Consider the following 22,033-nt stretch of genomic DNA (forward strand, 5'->3'; position numbering starts at 1 on the left):
TACCTAGTAAAGGCAAGTGCCTTCTATGGCTGCATTATAATTTTGCGAACCACATTTGTTCTTAGTGCCTTCTGTGGCCGCATTTTTGTCAGCGAATTGGCCGCATTATAATTTTGTGCACTGCTATCAAAGACTTGTCTCTTGAAAGCACAAGAGAGCGGACTGCACTTAACATTCCGCGGACCGTAGATAAATTCTACAGTCACACTTTGGTCGTCGCACTGTCTTTAGAGAAGAGGCACTTGAGCCCCTAAACTTTCTTGTTAGAACTGCGGCCGCACATGAAAATGTGTGGTCTGCACTACCATTTTGCGGCCGCACATCAGAAAAGTGTGGACTGCAGATCCCATTTTCTGCAAGCATGTCATTATGTTATAACCCTACTGTGTCCACACTGTTCTCCTTTGCTTACATAAATCCTAGTTATTTTGCATGATGATGTGCAACTAACAATCCTTTTTGTTTTGATATAGACAATGGTTCGATCAAAAGGCCGCAGTGAAACTGCTAAGGGTAGAGGAGAGTCTTCTAGGGGTTGAGGCAGAGGTGACTTTCCCCTTAGTATGCCCAAATCTATTCAGAAGAATGCCACATCAGGTATAGGGAAGAGTGCATACCTCTACGAGTCTAGTTCTTATGCCCCGTCTAGAGAGGCTTCCGAGGGAAACTCCATGTCTATTCCAAAGGACCAGACACCTGCACATTTTAGGCCACAATGGCGATCTGAGCCTCTCGATGTGTGTTCATCATCTCACAACACTTCCAAGGGTTCAGAAAGTAATAGCTAGGCCTCCGAGCTAGCTGCTCCAGTGTCTGGTGTGCAACATATTCCAGATGATGCAAAAGGGGGACAACGTACATATACTGGGGTTGAGCATACAAAGAAGAAGGAATCATGGGAAGATAGATGTGAGAGTTTGGCTGCCTTCACTGATTTTCGGATGTGAGGCCGATGCCCATGCCTACAGGCCCACTTTCTACTCTGCGAGTCTCTTAGAAATTGGTCGAGTCCAATACAGGCAGATACTTTAAAGCTGTTTGAGAAATTTAGTACTGTTGCAAGGAAGGCCCACACAGGCACCGTGGGATTCTACTGAGCTTGATGAGAAGATGGGAAATATTCTGGACAATCAGAAGGTGGTGACAGACCCTCTAGTACATTGTGGTTTGGTTATTGAGGGCCTGACCAAGCAGGTCAAGAAGATGAGAAAGTCTCATGCCAGCAAGAGATCAGTGGACACGCTACGAGCTGAGGCAACCCGGCTAGCAATACCTGGGGCTCTACCATTTGATATACTCCTTGACTTAGACAAGTCTGCCGCAGATCCATCTGCACAGGTTGCTCCAACTGGCCAGTCTGAGGAGCCATGCCTTGCCGCCGACACTGTTGACGCAGTGCATGCGATGTTCACCACTCACGCCACTCGCAGATATGATGATGATATACAGTTAGCTTAGCCAACAAGGGTTGATGCTACTGGGGACACTAAGATGTCCAAGAATGCCTAGGGAGTTTCTTCGTCCTCTCTTATTTTATTCTTATTTTGTTAAGCATTGGGGACAATGCTTGCTTTTATTTGGGGGAGGGGCTGGAGTTTTCTTGATACATTTTACATATTTGAATATATTTGGACTGTAATAATTGGATGATTCTGTTTCCTTTTGTTTTATCTATCTTTAGTTAGTTATTACTTTCATTCGCTTCTTGAACTGTTACTTTGATTTTTGTTTTGTTAGTAGCTTTTTTTATGTTAGAAGTTTTCATGTTTTTTCGTAGAAGTATAGATAATATGCCTTTGATTTTCTTAATGCCACGGTACTTTTCAAAGGTAGTCTTTTGTGTGAATCGGGTGACTCTTCCAGAGGATGGATGATGTGACAACTTTCTTAAGGGAATGAGGTCGTTCTTGTGTTTAGGTAATAACAATAGTAGTAGTAATGAATAAAAGCCATAATCAAGTCATTGTCTAAAAATAGTTATTCATGCTTCATTTAGCACCAACACACGTAACTGTGTGCTTATGGTTTGAAACAAGGTTTTTTTTCAAAAATAGCTCTAGTTAGTGACTTTGAGACTCTTGAGTTGACTTTGATAATCATTGAGTGGCTAATTGGACCACAGTAATCTTTAACTTGATTGTGATTGTTGTAGGATTTTGACTCTATCCTCTTTTACGGTATAGTTGTATGAGGGGTGATGTGAGCTTTGTTGCTAGTCCAAGTATTTGTGTGAATGGTCTAGAACTTACCTTGAATGTACTTCAAGGTGAAATCCTAGGTTTGCTTGATTTGGAAGATGATTGTAGGCTTTCCTTGGTCCATTTGAGCTTTCTATTTTCACCCAATGCTTGTTATCCCTAGTTAACCCTTTTGAGTCTTTAGCATTTATTTATTGGTAACCATGCTACAAGCCTTTACCCGTTTAGTTGTAATCCTCTCTTGGATCACGGACCTTCCTTAACACTCTTTTGAAATAAGTGGCTTAAAGCATAAGTTTGGGTGGAGAGTTGAGGAATTTGGAAGATGTATCAAGGCACCAAAAAGAGAAAAGAAATTATCTCTATGAAAAGAGAAAGCAATAAAAGAAAAGAACAAAAAGAAAATACCAAAAAGAGAATAAAAAGGAAGGTTGATAAAATCAAAAGGAGGCAACTAACTCTAGTATGAGCATCAAGGGAGAAAAAGAATGAAATGAACAAGAAAGAGTGATGTCAAGTCTCTCTAGCCCCCAAGAAAAGGAAATGCCTATAAGAGTTTGTAAATGTGAGCCAAGAAATGAAAAAAATGTGGAGTGCTTAAGGAAGGGTGTAACAACTTATCCCATACAGTATCTTACCCCAATCTAAAAGCCTTCATTACAACCCGAAAAAAGTCCTACTTGATTTTGAACCGAGTGAGCTTACATTAGTGGTGATCTACATGAGGGACGTACTTAAAGCCTTACTTGTGATGTTCCTTTGTGAGAGAAGAGTGAACCTTTCATTGATTTAAAAATTGAGTTCTAACTCTTGAAGTGAGCTTGGCAAATGCAAGGTAGAGGAGGAAGAGTTTGAAGTCCACCATGATCTACATGATAGAACAAGAGTCCTTGAAGAGTGAAGTCAATTCTTGAAGCTCAAGTGTCACATTAGAGTTATATGTACATAATATGTGGTTTGTCACCTTGTTGAAAATGAATGAGTAGTGTGGGTAATTGTTGGTACCAACTGAGTATGAATGTCTTACAATTGACTCTTTGAAATAACCTTTCAAGTTGAGGAGGTGGGAACTAATCTATTTGCTTGAGGACAAGCAAAGACTTAAATTTGGGGGAGTTGATAAGTGTGAATTTTAACCACTTATTAGTACCTTCTTGCTTTAGTTTTAGTCCGAAAGTGTTGATTCTTGTGTCCCAAAACTAATAAAATTATGCAAATTGCAGGCATGTTGGAGAATTGGACCTCAACGAAGAAATCTAAGAGTGTTTCAGCTGATAAAGGCAAGAAGGAGTGCATCAGGCCAAAATGCGGTCGCAGAAGGAGTTCTGCGGCCGCAGAAGAAAGTGATGTCCACAGAAATACTTCTGCAGCCATAGATCTAGTACTAATGCTCAGAAGATTTTGAGAGAAGTGTGGCCCGCATAGTAAATGTGCGTCTGCAAAATATGATCGCACTAACAAGGATTCAAAAAGTTTAGAGAATGTGCAAAACGACCAAGTATGAAGCCTTACCGAAAGTGCAACCGTGGAAACTGAAGTGCATCCGCAAATAGAATTGTGCAGCTGCAAAATCTCTACATCTGCTGGAGCTAAAAAAAGTGTGGACCACACATGGAATTGTGCGGCTGCAGAACCTCCCAAAGGGCATTTTTGTCAACGAATTTTGGGCCATCATAAATAGACGGGAAATACTTTTAGGGCAAGTTTTAAATATTTAGTACTATAGCCATTATACTTTTTTACTTTGGGTAATTAGTGACCATTTTGGGTAAAGAAACATTAGTTTTATCAATTTAATTTTATTTTAAGGCTTTAATTAGTTTTTCTTCTTTGTTTTCTTTAATTTCTACCATTAGTAGCTAGATTTTATCTAGGGTTGGGACCCAACCCTAGTGTCTAAACCTTATGGGTGATTAATTTAATACTTATTTATAATTAGGTATTTATTATTTAGCCTTCTTCATGCATTATTTCTAGAATTAATGGTTGTAAATATTGATTCATACCTATTTAACTTGGTTCTTACTTAAGAAAGAAGGATTTAGTCTAGGAAAATTTGGCTAATAAGAAATTGGGCTAGTTAAGGTTTATTCAGTTTAATTAAAGGGTTTGAACTACAAATGAGGAAAACCCGACTTGAGCTTATATCAACCTTTTAAATTGATACCCAATTTGGCTTGAGAAAGCCAATTTGGGCAAAATTACTCTATAACCGAGAGGTATTGAGTGAGTAATTTAGAGTTGAGAGTTATAATACATCACAGTCACTAAAACAAGCATTAACGTGATTTACCCATTAGGTTAGCACCTAGGTGAGGTCACATCCCTAGGCCTTTTACCCATTTGATAAAAACAAGGAAAATAGTTACTCGTTTTCTAGTCTCTTATCCGAAGTTGATAATTGCTAGTGTTAATTTTAGAAGTAGAAAACAAAATCTCTTGTTTGGAAGTGCAATTGAGCTATTTCATTTATTCTCATCAAGTGCACACCCTAATACCCATATTAAACTCTATGTGAAAATCGACCCCGACTCTTGTTGGCTACCATTCTTCCAACGGCCGTTTCCACTCACTGTTGAGTGTGGATTGGGCGTGGATCAATGTGCCTGTACAATTTTCTCAGGGTATTTTCCTGTTTTGGCTTGGAAAGGGTAGTTTCGTCCAGGCCCACTCCTACATGATATAAATACACCAAAAAGACGTTTTTGAAGGAATTTTTGACCTACAAAAGACTGGAAGAGCATTGGAGACTCAAAGCACAAGGATTTATCATTCTTTCCTCAACTCAACACCCGAGTTTGGATTGAATTCATGTTTTCTTATTATTCAACTTTATTTTTGATGATTTTCTCCGTGAATATGGAGTAGTTTCCCATAGGGTTTGACGCATATGGTGTTTTGATTGATATTTTTGGATTTTAACTCTAGTTCTTTGCTTGAATTCGTTTATGGAGCTTTGAATTGTTGCAATTTTATTCACCAATTTATTTAATCAAAAGAGGAATATTTTGGTGATTACCTTTGCAATATTTTATTTGATTTAATTCAATGATTCTTTTAAGTTATCGAAAGATCTTTTTGAATTGTTGATTAAATCAAGTTAGGAGAATATTCGAAAGACAATTTCCTGAAGAATAATCCATTAGAGCATGCTTGCATATTTTCACACTGCTTATATTAGTTCACCATGTAAAGTGAAGATTTAATCAAGAGAAGAGTCTTGGCTACACATTTGAACTAATCATTGTGAGCACGTGATTTTTGCCCGAATAATAATGTTCCCACAAAGTTCACAAATGGATTTTTCGTTTGAGTGTTTATTATTTTAGGAATTTATAAATGATTGTCTGGTAATTGTTTGCATTTAGTTACAATTTGGTGCATATTTAATATTTCAAAAATCATGAGAAATACCCTAAAATGTTCAAATTTCATGCATTGCACTTTTAGGTTGATATTTGCATTTTTAGGCTTAAGTTGTTAGTTAATTGCATTAATAGAAAGAAAAATCAAAAAATATTGGTCATTTTTACATTTTTAGTTTTTAGTCTCAAATTAGTAATTTCTTTGCATTAAGTATTAAATTAATTAATTATTTTTATGTTTTAAATAAATAATTAATATGGTTGTACAAATTAGATTTTAGTCTAGTATTTTCAATTAAATTTAGTAGTTAAAAAATCAAGAAAAAGAGAAAAATAAATAAAAAAAGGGGGCAACTTTGAACAAGACTCGAAATTGGGCCATGTAATGAGTGAGCCCAAATCTTTCAATACCCCCTCTTCACTTAAACTAGCCCATCTCCTCACCCAGTCCAAGGAAAACCGGACTTGAACCCAAATAATTCTCTGACCCACCCATTTCCCCACCTAAAAATCCTAACCTAGAGCTAACACCAAAAAAAGGCCAAAAAACCCTAGGGACTAAGACTGGAAAACCCGCCGCTGAACACGAGAACACACGGACCTCCCCTCCCTTTTGAACTTTATCTTCCCCAACGCTGCTTCTTGTTCACTCGATCTCTACACACAGCAGCCCTCAACTCTTGATCTTCTTGAGCAACAGAAGAAGCCGTATAGACCTGGCGAGGAGGACCCCCCTCCTCCGACTTCGTCTTCTTCACGTTGCAATGCCATTGAACACCAAAACAGACCCCCATTCTGCTTCTTCTTTAGGTTTCGAACACATAGACCCTAGGCTTATTCATCTTCTTCATGGAACCTTGGACAAACCCCTAGCAAGGAGATTGGACAAAAACAGACCTAGACAAAAAATAAGCGACTGCTTCTTCTTCTAAGCAAAAAACGCAGACCTAAGCTAAGCTAAAAGGATCAACAGCAGCTAGTGCCATCTTGTTACTGCCGGAATCCGGAGAGAATAAACCCATGTCACTGCTTCTGTTTCTTCCCATTCACAACAGCTCGCCGAAACATGCACACACAGAGTCACGTACAAAAACACAAACGGGACAGAAGTAGAAAAGAGATCTAGGGTTCTTAGAATCTTTGAAAAATCAGAAAACTAAAATAAAAAAAAAAGATTTCTGTTCTCCTCGATTTTTGGTTTCAAAAATGAGTTTCGTTTGATGTTCTGAGGCGATGTGGATATAGAGTTGTTGTTTGAGTTAAAATTCAAGATTGATTTGTTTTTGGGTCTCAATGTTGGAGTCCAATTGCTGCCCTGTCGAGGTTGCCGTTTCGTTAGTTCTGATTTGAATGTCGTGCAAGCATCCGGTCTAAGATCGTCCATGCTATTGAGTTTTTGTGTTTAACGATATTAATTGATGTCCAATTCTTCCTTCCTCTACTCATTTTATTCTAGCTTAATGTTAATTGTTTGTTCGGTGTTATGATCTCGTTGTTTGTGCAGTTGCTCGTCATAGTTTTGAATTTGCTCACTTAGTTATCTCCTCGTATGCTTACTCGAATTGGTTATAGCTGAACATGATTTTGGTCACATATAGAAGTTAGGTTGATATTCATCAACTGAACTATGTCAAATTACATTAAAGGGGCTCGGGTGTGCATTTCATGTGACTCGACTCCAATTTACATCCAGGTTAAATAAAGCGTGTCGTGAACCGCAGGTGCATTTCATGTAGCGTGGCTTACGATGTGTTTGAAATAACTTTGAATTTTTCTAAAATATTAAAAGCGGTTAGAAATTTAAAAATGCACATAGGTTTAAAATGTATAATTACATCAGATAATTAGGCCAATATTAATAGTTTAAGTAACCGTGCTAGAACCACGGAACCCGGGAATGCCTAACACCTTCTCCCGGGTTAACAGAATTCCTTAACCGAATTTCTGTGTTCGCAGACCATAAATAAGAGTCAAACTTCCTCGATTCGGGATTGCAAACCGGTGACTTGGGACACCATAAATCATCCCAAATGGCGACTCTGATTTAAAAAAAAATAATCTCGTTTCGATTATCACTTAAATTGGAAGAAACTCCCATATACCCTTTTCGGGGGTAGTAAAAAGGAGGTGTGACAGCTCTGGCAACTCTGCAGGGGAAAAGAACCCAAAATCTTTGGTTCAGGGTTCAGAATCCAAGCTTAGAATAACTGTTATAGTTGGCTTTTGTTTATTATCTGATTTTCACATGTTTGAGCCTAATGTGCTAAATGCCGCTTTTTATCGCTTTGATATTATGTGAACTGTATATAAATTGCTACGAAACCCTTCTTCTCTCTGAGTCTTCTAAATATTCTAGGAAGCGTGCACTTCGCGTGGCTTCTTTTCTATTAAAGTCATATCCTAATTTTAGAACGAGGTTCGGATAAGTTGCAAAGCCGATGAAGCTTCTGTATTCCCGGTACGTTGCTCCCCCTCGGCTTGAGTTGTCTGCTCGGGTAAGCCAGGTCTAGAACAATACACCCAGGTTTTAAACCTAGAATAACATAGCCTCATGCCAGATCCCTAGTAGAAACGCTTATTTGCATCACGTGCATTTGACTTTGGGGACTCAACATAGGTATTGGGTCCGTCTAGGATAGGTGTACCCAAATTAAAAGACCATCATGATGCATCTTACGTGCTACTTGCGTATCTGTTTGTTTCGGCTTTCATGTTGACTGGCTTCTAGAATAGGGAAAGAAAATGAAAAAAAAGAGGAAAAAAACAAGAGCAAGCAGTCGGTATTTGAAAAATTTCGAAACTCTGCCAAATTTTGAAAAAAAAAAGATAAAGAAAATAAGTGATTTTTTTCAAAAGTCATGTTTCCCCTGTTCCGTCAATATTGGGCGAACTACGTAGGTCTGATTCTCACCGGATGTGAGATACGTAGGCAAACCTCATCGGTTCCAGCCCACATTTTTTTAAAAAAAAATCCAAAAATATTTTTCATTACTTTCTTCTTAGAAAGTCTTTCTTTTAGACCCCAATTTTTTTAAAACAAATATACAAAAATATTTTCTTTTAATTTCTTTTCAAAATCCAAAAATATTTTTCATTCTTCTTTCAAAAATTGAAAAGAAAATTCAAGGTTCAAAAATATTTTCTTTTTCTTTAGAAGCATTTCTTTCATAAATTCAAAATAATATTCCAAAAATATTTCATTTCTTCTTTAGAAGTTTTTCTTTCAAAATTCCAAAAAAAAGGAAAAACAAAAAGAAACAAAATCTGATTCAATAGTAGTAGAAACAAAATAGTTCTTCTTTAGAAGTTTTTCTTTCAAAAATCCAAAAAAAGAGTTAGTTTACTTATTTTATTCCTAATCTTCCCAAACTATGCAAGATCTGATTCATGTTCCCACATGATACGTAGGCAACCCACATCAAGTTCGATCAACCATTGAAAAGAAAAATGAGAAAAGAATGAAAAAAGGGGGAAAATGAAACAAAAGTGAAAAAATATTGATAATAAGGACTGACGGAGTCCATTGTAACGTGTCTTTTGTTTTGAATTGTGAAGAAAGTTTGAGATGGTCGGTTTATGGTAAGCGGCCAACACAAGATCTAAGGGAAAATGATAACTAACATTGAAGCTGTTGCAAGTGCTCAAGAGACTCGGGGTCAGAGGGTTCAACAAGATTATACTGTGGTTGAGGAAAATAGAGTACTGAAACAAAAGATGACTGAAATGTGTCAAGCATGGGCCAATGGCCAAGGACCACCCTTATCTATTCCTAGTTTCCCGCAGTTCACACCCATCTCGACTACTAACACTCAGGTCTCATTGTCTGATCAATCCCCTCCACCTGGCTTCAGTCTTTATCCTAATTGTGCGGCTACAGTTGGAACTTCTGTTGCGCGCTTCCAAAGTGTTCCATTGACAACCAATCAGATAACCACTACTGTTATGCCTATCTTCACCATCCCATAGCCGACAATGGTGTAGAGAGAAACTCATGAGTCACAGTTTGCTACCCAGCAAGAACAATCCCACTCTCCTAAGTACCACTTGTACCTATTTGACCTTCCTCCAAAGATTGAGAAGCCTTCCCGAAAGATTGCACAGAAAGAAATGACTCAAAGAGTGAAAAGCTTAGAACAACAGTTGAAAATACATGCAAGGGTTCGCAGGTCAGAAGAGTATTGCGTTCAAGGATCTATGTATGTTCCCCGATGTCCACTTGCCACCTGTTTTCAAGACTCCCAAATTTGAAAAGTATGATGGACATGGAGACCCCATAGCCCACCTGAAAAGGTATTGCAATCAACTAAGAGGTATGGGAGGAAAGGAAGAATTGCTAATAGCTTATTTTGGGGAAAGCCTTACGGGAGTAGCCTTTGAATGGTTTATGGATCAAGACACATCTCGCTGGTATGTCTGGGATGACATGGCCCAGGCCTTTGTCAAACAATTCCAATATAACATTGACATTGCCCCAGACCGCAATTCCCTTTCAAACTTGAAGAAGAAAGCAAGTGAAAGTTTCAGGAAATATGCCATTAAATGGAGAGAGCAAGCATCTAGAATTAAGCCACCCATGGATGACCACGAGCTAATCATTGTCTTCCTTCAGGCGCAAGAGCCAAATTACTTTCAAAACATGATGTCCGCAGTTGGCAAATCCTTCTCCGAAGCAATTAAAATGGGAGAAATGGTAGAGAATGGCCTTAAGACAGGCAGAATTATAAGTCAAGCAGTTCTCAAAGCTGCAAATTAGGCTGTTCAAATTGAATATGGTGACACGAATGAGAAGGTTGAAGAAATCATGATGACATCAGGGTCGAGAACATGTCCGGGGAGAACATCTCGAAGGTATGAGCAGCCTCCTCAGGTTTTCCATGACTCCCTTGAGCACTATTATCCACCTCAAAACCCTCAATACTCCGTTGTTGCACCTCAGTATGTTACCCGGCCACCAAGACACCCCAGAAGGCAAGCACGAGCATCACAAAATCTCTACCAGCCTCCACAAAATTTTTAAGTGCCCTATAACCCACATCCAAGCCAGGGGTATAGAAGGGAACAAAGGTTGAAAGATAATTTTACGCCAATAGAAGAGTCCTATGCAAGCTTATTTGGGAGGCTAAAGCATTATGACATGATTGCACCCATTCTTCCAAATCATGTGGACCCGCGTGCAAGAAGTTTCGACCCTTCTAAAAGGTGTGAATATCATTCCAATGCCCAGGGGCACAATGTTGAAAGTTGTCGGGATTTGAAAAGAGAAATAGAAAGGATGATCCAGGAAAACCTGATTGTGATCCAAGACAATGACACCCCCAATATCACGCAGAATCCTTTACATGCACATGATGATGTACACTTTGTGGGGATGATGCCTAGTGACATGGAGTATGAGAATCCTCTCGGGAACTTGCTGACTGAAATTGGAGAAGGCCATGGTGATTCTGATGAGCAAATTTGTGGCTAAATGTCAACCTTAGCAATTGAAAAGTCATTCTCTCCTCACTAGGAAGGAATCTTGGTAATTTGTTTTGATGTTTTTTCTATTATCTGGGTTATTACAGGGTTGTGATCCAGATTTTATTTGTTTTATTGAGTCAAACCCTTCTATCCCTCTATTCCATTCGTGTGAGTTTTGTCCGCATGTTTTGTTGCTATTTTCATTCGTCGAGTTGTTTTAGGTTTATAACTCGGATTTTAGGTTGTTTGTCTTGTTGTTTACTCAATAAAAGAGAGTTTTTCCTTTTGTGTCTTTCCATGCTCAGTTATTTTCCCGCTAGTTCTAATGACATGATATGCATGCAGAAATTTTGGCTAGATCATAGAAACTGATTTAATCTGAAATTGAATAACTAAAAAAAATACTTTTGAGGATGAATAAAGAGTTGAAATACTTTGGAATTAAGGCCGAGTAAAATTCACCTTCAAACCATTGTGAAGATCGGGTTAAGGATATTTAATCAACTGAAGTTTGTTGAAAAGTTTGACATTAAGGGATAGAAGTGTCTTGTGACCATGACACACCAAGAAGACAGACATGTTTGTTAATGATATGATCTCGAAAAGATACTATGTTTGGCGTTCTCAAGGCTGCGAGGCCCTTTTTCTCTACCCAAACACTTTATATACTTTGTTACCCCTTTTGAGCCTATATTATTCTCTTTGACCACCCTCTTTTGGAATCAAGTTTAGAGTCAAAAGTCAAAAACAAATGAAAAAAAGAGTCTATGTCCCAAGAGTACAAACTGGGGCAATTCTTAGAAATTTCAAGTGGAAAAAAAATGATGAAGAAGAAAAGAACTGGCAAAGGTACATGCCCCAAAAAAATAGAAGCTGGGGCAACTTGTTTTGAAAAAAAAAAGACAAAAGGGAAAACAAAGACAAATAAATAGAAAGAAAGATGAAAGAAAACAAATAGTTATATCAGATGTTTGAACTATGTTCGACCTGATTCCTTTAAAAAGGATATGTAGACAGCCTCACGATTCGGTCCAACCAAATAAGAATTCAAAAAAAAAAGATAAAAGAAAAAAAATCTCCAAAAATCCCCAATAGCTGAAACTGGGGCAGAGATTTTATTTCACTTTTGAAAGAGTCAATTCCAAGAGTTGTAAGTCCACAACCCCTCATTTTGAGTCTACTTTGAGCCTTCATGTCGTCCCTTCTTTCCAACCCTATCCAAAAATCTTCCAAATAAAGACCTCCCGATATGCCTTCAAGAATGCCAAGAGAAGCATGCAATGAGTAACGGTTGTCACGCGACATAGAACACTATCAAGTTGCTCACACAAGAAAACAAAAGAAAAAGAAAAATAAAAGAAAAATGAGAGAGTCTTACTAGTGAAAACCCTCACAGGCACTGTAAGGTGGCAATAAGATGAGATAAATAAATGAGAGAGACTTGTTGGTGAAAATCACTCGGGGCACCACTAATCGAAAGTGAGTCGTGAAGCTGATGCAAAGAATCGTCACGAACAAGCCCGACTTCAAAGGTCATAAGAATGGTAAAAGGGAAGTTTGGATCAGTTCGATAGATCAAGCCGTTAAGTCCAAAATGCATGTCATGATCATTAAGGCTAGTTATTGAAAAAAAGAAAAAAGAAAAAAAAACTCTTCCTTTTGTCCTTCCGACAGGGGCATTTCTTGTTAATATTTGTTTCTTTGTATCATTGTGTCCTTCACTTTGAGTCCGTCCTTGTCAAAATAAGCAAGAAAAGATTTCAAATTCTGCTACCAGCTTTTCAGTTGCATAAAGTAAATTTGGCCAGTACACTAGGTTTTTACTATCAACGTGCCTTAAGGATTCATGCAAAGGCTCCCCCAAAAGACTCTTGTCAGCCTACTTGGCGCAAACAAAGATAACTGGTGATTCTCTCTGACAGACAAATTGCTCAAAAAGAAGGAAATCATTCAAGATATTAGAAAAGGTCACATGAGCAAAGATCTCCAGTCGGGATAAGGCTGATTGAGCCACAAATACAAATGGTACTGGGCGTGAAATAATTAGGGTTGATGCAGAGCAAAAGTCTCTTTAAACCGACTCAAGCTGATTGAGCAGAAGCCAAGTTGTTCACGACTCAGGGACACAAACCGACCACCACTTTCAAAACTGACAAAATTTTCTTTGTTTGAAACAGGAACAAAGCAGTGCAAGGAAAGTGGTTCAAAAAAGAAGAAAAAAAAGAAAAAAAAATAAAAAAGAGAGAAGGAAAAGAAAAGAAGAGAAGAGCCGACAAAGGAAAGTTTCTCAAATCTTTGCCTTTATTTGTCTTGCTATTGTGCTTAAAATCTTGCCATTGATCTTCACATTTTTCCTCCTAGGATAAAAGTCCTAGTCTGATGGATTTTCCTCCTAATCAAAATCTTAGTCTGATGAATCTTTCTCCTAAGATACAAAAAAAAGATCTCGTCTGATGAACTTTCTCCTAGGATCGAGATCTTAGTCTGATGAACCTTTCTCCTAAGATAGAAGGCCTAGTCTGATGAACTTTCTCCTAGGATCAAAATCTTAGTATGATGAATCTTTCTTCTAAGATAGAAGACCTAGTCTGATGAACTTTCTCCTAGGATTAAATTCTTATTCTGATCAATCTTTCTCCTAAGATACCAAAAAAAAGGAAGAAAAAAAGGAAGAAGAAGAAAAAAGACCTAGTCTGATGAATTTTCTCCTAGGATCAAAATCTTAGTCTGATGAATCTTTCTCCTAAGATAGAAGACCTAGTCTGATGTTTCTCCTAGGATCAAAATCTTAGTATGATGAATCTTTCTTATAAGATAGAAAACCTAGTCTGATGAACTTTCTCCTAGGATCAAAATCTTAGTCTGATGAATCTTTCTCCTAAGATAGAAAACCTAGTCCGATGAATTTTCTCTTAGGATACTAATTTAAAAAAAAAGGAAGTCTGAATTTGAAAAAAGAGGGGTCAATTTTTAGTTTTCTTAAGTTATCAATGTATAGTTTTCTTGAAATCAGGGGCCCCGCCTGGAGAATAGGGTTAGTCTTTACTTTATTCAAGCTTAGTTTATAGTTTTTCGCAAGCTCAATCACTTTTAGGAGACGCACATCCTAGTCGAGTCATTAATTTTACTCTCATCATTGCATCCTCCATCAATAGTATAAGTGGTTTACAATATTGTTAACAACTCACAAATCTTCCTAGTGCAAACTGGGGTAGAAAATTTTGTTTGTTTTGTTTGTTTTGATTGCAAGCACCAGCATGGAAAATAAGGGAACACGGAAAGTTTCAGCAATTAGGCACCCACCTGGAGATAAAGGGAAGACAGTTCAAGTTTCAACGGAAGACAATTTCAAAGGAAGACAGTTCAAGTTCAGCAATCAAGCGCCCACTTGGAGAACAAAGGAAAACGGTTCAAGTTTCAAAGGAAGATAGTTCAAGTTTTGGCAATCAGGCACCCACCTGGAAAACAAGAGAACTCACTTCAGAATGCAATTCAAGTCAGCAACAAAAGAAGCTCGCGGCAAGAATGCGGGTCAACAAGGATTTGAAATAACCAAAAGAAGGAGTCTCAATCCAGAATAAAGGGAAAAAAAAGAAAAAGAAAAAAAGAAGTGAATCTAAATGCAGAAGTAGAAGAAAGATGGGAACTGCTCAAGACGTGGTTGAGGTCATGAGCGCTACATGTCCGGTCTTGATCCAAAAGATGAAGAAGAATGAACTAGTACCTGCAGCTAGCAAGCGCCAAGATTCAAATCTAAAGTTCGCATGAAGAACCATTCAAGACTCAAGATCAAGCTTCAGAAGACTCATAGATAGGAATCTTGTAACTTGTATCTGACAGGCTTAGCTAGTCTTTTTCATTTTTTGATTTTTGATGTAATAACAGGAACGCGGATCAGAACCTCGACGGAACAGCACCTCACTCGACTCTCTGACTCATCTCCTCCTCATTTTCTCGAACTACACTGACCTGATTCCTTCATAGCCAAGGATATGTAGGCAACCTCGGAAGCAAAATTCGGTCAAACTTTTCAAAATGCTTCCTATGGAGTATCCAAACGAGCAAAAATTGCTCACTTTATCTTTGCTCGAAATCTTTTCGTGTTCCCGAGCAAAGAGGGGCAGCTGTGAGCACGTGATTTTTGCCCAAATAATAATATTCCTACAAAGGTCACAAATGAATTTTTCTTTTGAGTGTTTATTATTTTAGGAATTTATAAATGATTGTTTGGTAATTGTTTGCATTTAGTTACAATTTGGTGCATATTTAATATCATGAAAAATACCCTAAAATGTTCAAATTTCATGCATTGCACTTTAGGTTGATATTTGCATTTTTAGGCTTAAGTTGTTAGTTAATTGCATTAATAGAAAGAAAAATCGAAAAATATTGGCCATTTTTATATTTTTAGTTTTTAGTCTCAAATTAGTAATTTCTTTGCATTAAGCTTTAAGTTAATTAATTATTTTTATGTTTTAAATAAATATTTAATATGGTTGTACAAATTAGATTTTAGTCTAGTATTTTAAATTAAATTTAGTAGTTAAAAAAATCAAGAAAAAGAGAAAAATAAACAAAAAAGGGGGCAACTTTGAACAAGACTCGAAATTGGGCCATGTAATGAGTGAGCCCAAAGCTTTCAATACCAAACTAGCCCATCTCTTCACCCAGCCCAAGGAAAATCGGACTTGAACCCAAATAATTCTCTGACCCGCCCATTTCCCCACCTAAAAATCCTAACCTAGAGCTAACACCAAAAAAAGGCCAAAAAACCCTAGGGACTAAGACTGGAGAACCCGCTGCTGAACACGAGAACACACGGACCTCCCCTCCCTTTTGAATTTCATTTTCCCCAGCGCTGCTTCTTCTTCACTCGATCTCTACACAAAGCAGCCCTAAGCTCTTGATCTTCTTGAGCAACAGAAGCAGCCGCACAGACCAAGCGAGGAGGACCCCCCCCCCCCACCACCAACTTCGTCTTCTTCACGTCGCAGCGCTATTGAACACCAAAAATGACCCCCGCTCTGCTTCTTATTAAGGTTTCGAACACAAAAAACCTAGGCTTCTTCATCTTCTTCATGGAACCTTGGACAAAACCCTAGAAAAGAGATGGGACAAAAACAAACCTAGACAAAAAAAAAGCGATTGCTTTTCTTCAAAACAAAAATGCAGACCTAAGCTAAGCTAAAAGGATCAACAGTAGCTGGTGCTATCTTGTTACTACCGGAATCCGGCGAGAATAAACCCATGTCGCTGCTTTTGTTTCTTCCCATTCACAACAGCTCGCCGGAACACGCATACACAAAGTCACGTACAAAAACACAAATGGGACAGAAGTAGAAAAGAGATCTAGGGTTCTTAGAATCTTTGAAAAATCAGAAAAGTAAAACAAAACAAAAAAAAAGATTTATGTTCTTCCTCTCCTCGATTTTTGGTTTCACAAATGAGTTTCGTTTGATGTTCTGAGGCGCTGTGGATGTAGAGTTGTCGTTTGAGTTAAAATTCGAGATTGGTTTGTTGTTGGGTCTCAATGTTGGAGTCCGATTGCTGCCCAGTCGAGGTTGCCATTTCGTTAGTTCCGATTTGAATGCCGTGTAAGAATCCGGTCTAAGATCGTCCATGCTATTGAGTTTTTGTGTTTAACGATGTTAATTGATGTCCAATTCTTCCTTCCTTTACTCATTTTATTCTAGCTTAATGTTAGTTGTTTGTTCGGTGTTATGATCTCGTTGTTTGTGCAGTTGCTCGTCATAGTTTTGAATTTGCTCACTTAGTTATCTCCTCGTATGCTTACTCGAATTAGTTATAGCTGAACATGATTTTGGTCACATATAGAAGTTGGGTTGCTATTCATCAACTGAACTACATCAAATTAGATTAAAGGGGCTCGGGAGTGCATTTCATGTGACCCAACTTCAATTTCCAATAAGGTTAAATAAAACGTGTCATGAACCGCGGGTGCATTTTATGTAGCGTGGCTTACGATGTGTTTTAAATAACTTTGAATTTTTCTAAAAATATTAAAAGCAGTTAGAAAGTTAAAAATGCACATAGGTTTAAAATGTATAATTACATCAGATAATTAGGCCAATATTAATAGTTTAAGCGACTGTGCTAGAACCACAGAACTCGGGAATGCCTAACACCTTCTCCCGGGTTAACAGAATTCCTTACCCGGATTTCTGTGTTCGCAGACCATAAATAAGAGTCAAACTTCCTCGATTCGGGATTGCAAACCAGTTACTTCGGACACCATAAATCATCCCAAGTGGTGACTCTGATTTTAAAAAAATACTAATAATCTCGTTTCAATTGTCACTTAAATTGGAAGAAACTCCCATATACCCCTTTCGGGGGTATTAAAAAGGAGGTGTGACAATAATCGAGTGAATTCATGAGAATTATTAGAACATAAGAGTGAATTGAAGTAGAGCTGGATCCCAAATAGCTATCTTGCACCTATCCTATCACGACCCTTATTCCTCATATTGATTATTTTGTTGTTGTTCAACTCTTGTCTTTCTGTGATCAATTGTTACTTTTCATAATTAATTTTAGTTGTATGGCATCCCAACCAAAGTGTTAATCATCCAGAATAGCATTAAGCTATAAAGTACTTGAACATTGTTTAAATCCAATCTCTATGGAGACGATAATTAAATTATAATATCTTTGACTAGCATGCATCAATGTCGTATTGTGTTTTTCGCTCGTCACTCCCCCAAGCAAGGGAAGTCACCTACACCTTATTGTAGCACAACTAAACCAAATGGGAAATGAGCGTCTATGTCCATGGGAGAAGGGGCACCACCTGCTGTAAAAAGATCCTCAAAGCATTGTTGAATGACACTCTAGTCAGTGTGATCAGTAAATAAGCCCCATATACGACTATAGAAACCACGAGAGTCCATGCAACACAGCACATGATTGAACTTGACGGCCAACCAAACCCTCTAACTTCAGGTAACACTCACATGATTGCTGACATCGCAGGTGATAGCGTCCTCGCCACCATACTGAAAAGAATGGAAGAAATAGAAAACGAGAACAAGGCACTCAAGGAACAAATGAGAGAGCACCAGGAACGGGTAGACAAAGTACCAGGAGCCCCCAAAATTGTGGCTAATAAGGGAAGCCAGTAGGTTTGTGGAATAAGCGTACAATGAAGAAGCGGCTCTGCACGCCATACCAAAGACCTTCAAGATGCCCCATATCTTAGAATCTACGATAGGACAACCGATCCCGAAGATCATGTGACTCAATACGTTACTTCCATGAAAGGAAACTACCTCACCGAAGAGAAAGTGTCCTCCATCTTGCTAAAAATATTTAGTGAAACTCTTATTGGGTGGGGGCATTGACGTGGTTTTCATAGTTATCAGCTTGCTCCATAGAAACATTTGAACAGATGGCCGATAAGTTCGTAGCGGCACATGTTATGGCCAAGAAAGCTGAAACAAGGGTAAGCGACATATTTGCCATTAAGCAATCCCCAGGAGAGGGACTGAGGGACTTCCTCACCCGATTCAACAAAGTGAGGATGACTTTACCAAATGTCTCTGAAGGGATCTCTGTGGAAGCTTTTCAGAACGGTTTGAGTAGAGAGGGTTCTAGGGAGACCAGGAAGTTACTAAGTCGATTAATGAAGTACCCACTAGCCATTTGGGATGAAATACACAATGCTTACTATGCCGAGGTTAGAGCAAACGACGATGACCTCAATGGACCCACTCGATGACTCACCTTAGCACAATCTGAGCCCAGGAAAGAACATGGGGACAATACAAGGAGAGACCATCTGGTATCGCGGCCAGGTAGGGAACAAAATCAACCCTATATCATGGCAGTTGTCCCCTCCTTTAGTTATGAAGACTAAATATCTAGGCCGAGATGAGACACTCACAGGAATGATCGAGGTATGCCCCCTTACTATCTGCTCACAACTTTTGTGTGTCACCTACAGAGGTGGTCTACACTCTTAAGAAGCTTGGAACGAAGGTAAAATGGCCACCAAAGATGAGGTACGACCCGAGCACCAGGATGTCGGATGCCCTCTGCTAGTTCCACCAAAAACCTGGACACAAAATAGAAGATTGCGTCGCTCTAAGACTAGAAGTATCAAACTTATTGCAGTAAGGGCATCTCAAGGAACTACTCAGCAACAAAGGCAGGAACACTTTAGCAAGGGTCGAGAACGCCTAGGCCCACCAAAGTCGTCTTTGTCAGCTCGCACAATCAACATAATTATTGGCGGCAGCGATGATGCCTCTATCAACAGCATCAAATTCACCCTTACCCACCAACTCAAAAGATCGATCACCTACGAATGGTATGACAAACTCAAAAATAGTATCATCTTGGATGAGTCAGATGTCGACGGTTTGCCTTTCCCTCACAATGATGCACTTGTCATTAATTTACGAATTTTAGATAATGAGGTTAGGAGAATTATGGTAGATGACAGTAGTGGGGGTTGCATTATCCATCCCAGAGTCCTCGCGCAGATGAGACTCAAGGATAGGGTAGTGACATGCTACATTACACTAACCGACTTTAATAATGCAGTTGAATGAACTTCGGGAGGGATCACATTTCCCCTCCTCGTCGGTGGGGTGGCTCTGGAAACAACATTCCATATAATAGACCAGGACACCGCATATAACGCCATCACGGGACGACCATAGATACATCCTATGAGAGCCATCACTTCCAGCTTGTACCAAGTGATCAAATTCCCAACACCCTAAGAAATATTCAGCATACAAGGAAAGCAACGCACATCCCGGGAAAGCTATCAAATTTCCATAGACGTTACGACAACGCAACAAAAGAAAGAAAAGGAAAAAGAAGCATAGCAATCAATAGGGTTGAGGTCACCACCAGTCGAAGCCAAAGATACCATCGCAGACCCAGAAATGCTCGAAGTTATAGGATTGACTATAGAGGACCTCAACCCCATTCAACTAAATCACAACAACCCCAACAAAAATCTTACATCGATTGCAAACTCCAGGACCCAGGTAAATTCAGTAAATCGTTAATAGCTAGCACATATTTATTTGCTTTTTATCCATGCATATATGCCGACATCCCCAAGGATATAGCCACGCACAAACTGAACGACGACCTCTACTACTGCCAAGTAAGGCATGCCTGACAAAAGTTTAACACCACAATCAACGAGGCCATTCATGAAGAAGTAGAAAATTACTAGTCAACAGCTCCATCAGGGAATCAAGATACCCTAAATGGATTACCAATGCGGTAATTGTTAAAAAGAACGGAAAATGGAGGATGTATGTAGACCTCACCGACCTAAACAAAGCATGCCCAAAAACTTTATTCCCACTTCCACACATCGACCAACTCATCGATGCAACAGTAGGACATGAGCTATTGAATTTTCTGGAAGCCTACTCAGGCTAAAACACTCATGTAGGAAGATGACCAAGAGAAGACTACGTTCATCACTCATAAGGGAACTACTATCAAAGGCTAGTCACGAAGATTTTCAAATATTAGCTCGGCAAAACCATAGAGGTATACATCGATGAAATATTGGTCAAGTATATAAAGGCTGAGGATCATATCGACCACCTAAAGGAAGAATTTGATGTACTAAGAAAGTACAAAATGAAATTTAACCTCGAGAAATGCGCGTTTAGTGTGTGGGGTTTCTTGGTATCACAAAGGGTAATTGAGGTCAACCCAGATCAAATTAAGGCTATCGATGGGATACCAGAACACTTGACCACTAAGAAGCAAGTCCAGAGACTGACCAGTCGAATAACCGCCCTATCCAGATTCATTTCGCAGTCGTCCGATAGGTGTCACAGGTTTTTCAATGTACTCAAAAAGGATAGCGGCCTCGAGTGGACGCCCAAATGTGTACGAGATTCGAAAGAACTTAAGGAGTACCAGTCGTCACCACTCTTGCTATCAAAGCCCGAGCGTAGGGAGCGTCTCCTCGTACCTTGTTGTCTCTGAAGTAGCAATACGTGCAGTCCTGGTTCGAGAATACAAAGGTACGCAATCTATAATTTATTATATCGGCAAAGCACTTGTTGACGATGAGACGAGGTACCCTCATCTCGAGAAACTAGCCCTGGCCCTGGTCGTAGCTTCACGAAAGCTAAGGCCATACTTCCAGTGCCACCCGATCTTGGTCATCACCACGTTTCCTTAAAGAAACATATTGCAGAAACCTGAGTTGTTAGGGAGGCTGTCTAAGTGGGAAATTGAATTGAGTGAGCACGACATTAGTTATTAGCCTCGCACAACAATAAAGTCGCAAGTGCGGCAGTCACTCCGGTGACCGAGCACTTGTCAGATGCCTCATACGGGGTGGATATTATTGGCCAGTCATGAAGAAAGACACCTTAGAATTCAAGAAGAAATGTGAGCAGTGTCAAAAATATGCCCCAATAATCCACCAAGCAAGCGAACACCTCTACTCCTTCACCTCCCTATGGCCATTCATCAAATGGGGAATGGATATCGTGGGACCGCTTCCACTAGGATGAGGTAATGTAAATTTTCTTTTAGTTTTAACTGATCATATCTCTAAGTGGGTGGAAGCAGGAGCATTTGCCCAAGTTCGCGAGCAGGAGGTAAACACCTTCATATGGAAAAATATCATTTGCGGGTTTGACCTACCTAAAGAGATAAGTTGTGATAATAGGAACCAGTTCGTGAGAAGAAAAACCACTGAGTTCTTCGAGAAATGACACATTAAAAGGATATTTTCAACTCCTTACCACCGGACTACAACGAACAGGAAGAATTCTCCAGCAAGTCTGTCTTAAATATCATGAAGAAGAAACTCGATGAGGCCAAGGGACTATGGCCGAACATCCTCCAAGAAGTATTATGGGTGCACAAAACAATCCCGAAAACAAGCACAGGAGAAACATCTTATTCTCTAGTCTATGGAACAGAAGTAGTCATAACAGTAAAAGTCAGAGAACCTATCTTGAAGTACTCCATGAAGCGGCACCGGCAATGACGGGA

Source organism: Nicotiana sylvestris, chromosome 9, assembly GCF_000393655.2.
Source record: "Nicotiana sylvestris chromosome 9, ASM39365v2, whole genome shotgun sequence".
NCBI classification, from domain to species: domain Eukaryota; kingdom Viridiplantae; phylum Streptophyta; class Magnoliopsida; order Solanales; family Solanaceae; genus Nicotiana; species Nicotiana sylvestris.